Raw genomic sequence first — 2348 nt, forward strand, 5'->3', positions numbered from 1 at the left:
CAGCCTTCCAAGTTGCTGGAACTACAGGTGCGCGCTACCACGCCCGGCTGATTTTTGATTTATTGTAGAGATGAGGTCTCATCAAGTTGCCCAGGCAGGTCTTGAACCCGCGGGCTCAGGCAATCTACTCACCTCAGCCTCCCAAAGCGCGGGATTACAGGCTGAGCCACCGAGCCCGGCTATTTCATTTTTGCTTTGTAGAGAAACTGAAATATATTCATCCTATAGCCATTCACTTTTCCTTTGCAGTTTCTCATATTCCATAATTGTAATATTCTTCCATGGGTAAATATTAAATTTTGCTTTGTTTTGTTTGTTTTTTTGAGTTGGAGTCTCACTCGGTCGCCCAGACTGGAGTGCAGTGGCCGCTCCCGGCCACCGCAGCCTCGCCTGCTGGGCTCTGGCGATCCTTCCGCCTCAGCCTTCCGAGTAGCTGGAATTACAGGCATACGCTACCACACCCAGCTGATTTTTGATTTATTGTAGAGATGAGTTCTCGCCAAGTTGCCCAGGTGGGTCTCGAACCCGCGGGCTCAGGCAAACCACTCACCTCAGCCTCCCAAGGCACGAGATTACAGGCTGAGCCACTGAGCCCGGCTTCTTTATTTTTATTATTAATTTTGAGTCAGAGTCTCATTCTGATGCCCAGGCTGTAGTGCAGTGGCACAATCACTGCATGCTCACCATAACCTTGACTTCTGGAGTAGCTGTGACTTCAGGCATATACCCAGCTAACTTCCTGTTTCATTTTTTTAAATTAATTGTAAAACAGCCCTCTGACAGGTCCTTTAGGAGATTTTCCAGAAGAAAGCATTTTCGTAGGAGATGGGACCTTCCAGTAGGACAAGATGTGGGAACAGAGACAGGGATATTGATGTTTCTGACCCTGTATAAGCCTAGGCTAATGTGTGGGTTTGTGTCTTAGTTCTGTTTTTATTTTTTAAATTTTTATATTTTTTATTTTAAAGATGGGGTGCAATTCAGGGTTAGGTATACAGATGTTCATTATGTAGGTACCCTTGTTGATGAGGTGTGACCCCCACCCCAATCTTTTTTTTTGATATTAACGTTTTATGTCGTCTTTCAGGACATCTGCAATAGACATACTGTCATATATAAACTTAAAAAAATACTTTAACGTAAAACATCGTACTGCAGAGAACTAGAATTCAACACATTACACCACTAAAAAGTTCATATACTTACGATATATGCGTGGATTCACTCCATTAGAAAAATTCATCTCTTAGAACATTAAAGACCAGTCTCAGCAAAGCCCAAAGAAAAATTATTTTACCACGAGGAACACTAAAAATAACAACTATGCATTTTATAAACAAGTGGTGGGCAAGAGGATAAAGAGTCATGCTATTATGTCATGACAGGCACAAACTGAAATACAATTTTAGACAAGCAGTGTATAAAAATATTTTTTAAGACAATACTTTTGATGGGTACAGCAGCACTTTTAAAAAGCTGTGTGATTATTCCTTTTGAGGACCTACTACAACAATTCAACTTACTGCCCCCAGTTAGATCTGAACGCACCAACCTGGAAAGCAAGTTCTCGCACCCAGGTACACTCCTCACACCTGTTCATAAACTCTTCCATCTGTGGGGCACACTTCTGAGCCTCAGGCAGGCATCAGTCGCAAACAAGGAATGAGATGATGGCGTCCGGAGCCCATTTCCAGACCCAGGTTTGGGAGCATGAACAGAGAGGCAAACGCAAGGTGGAGTCTGTGTGTGTGTGTGTGTGTGGTCTCTATTCCGCGTGTGGGCCCTGCCTGGAAGGGGAGTTTAATCCGGCATTTCAATATTTAATTTGGGAGGTGGGGGAGCATACTTTCCAGGGCTCTGGGTTATCACTACCTTGGCCTTCTTTCCAAACATCGGAGCAATTTTTGGAGCTTCTGGAACCCATGTTCCTTCAGCATCTTCACTGTCTTCATGATGGAGATCATAGGAAATGTTGCCATATTCTCTCAGAAACGGGAAAATTTCCAGCAGAAACTGACAAATCTCTGCGAATACCAAACCACCAGTGGTTGCCCCCCTTTTGCCTAAACGATGCGGCCATTGAGGCTATCAAGGAGAGCCAAAGGGGGACAAATATAGAGAGGTAAGAGAGGGCATTGTGGCCATCCAATCGGTGAACCAGCAGGACCTCGAAGGTGAGCAGAGGCACGATGACGGTTACCCAGCTGATGGCCATGGTCACGTGTGTCCGCTGCTCGGCTATCACATCCGGGGACCGCAGGAACAGGAGGGACCAGACGATGTAATAGAGGACCACCAAGCAAAGGAACGACATGATCCACAGGGGCACGAACACCACCAGCCACGCC

General features: G+C 45.4%; 1 protein-coding gene and 1 pseudogene across 1 annotated transcript in view; one reads left to right on the forward strand and one right to left on the reverse strand.

Annotated features, from left to right (window-relative positions):
• PHACTR4 (phosphatase and actin regulator 4) overlaps window positions 1–2348 on the forward strand; it is a 149235-nt gene that overhangs the window by 10794 nt on the left and 136093 nt on the right. The gene's annotated exons all lie outside the window — the stretch shown is intronic.
• LOC103269525 lies at window positions 1801–2338 on the reverse strand (annotated as a pseudogene).

The sequence above is a fragment of the Carlito syrichta genome, unplaced genomic scaffold (assembly GCF_000164805.1).
Source record: "Carlito syrichta isolate Samal-C Ts95f unplaced genomic scaffold, Tarsius_syrichta-2.0.1 Scaffold309286, whole genome shotgun sequence".
Classification (NCBI taxonomy): domain Eukaryota; kingdom Metazoa; phylum Chordata; class Mammalia; order Primates; family Tarsiidae; genus Carlito; species Carlito syrichta.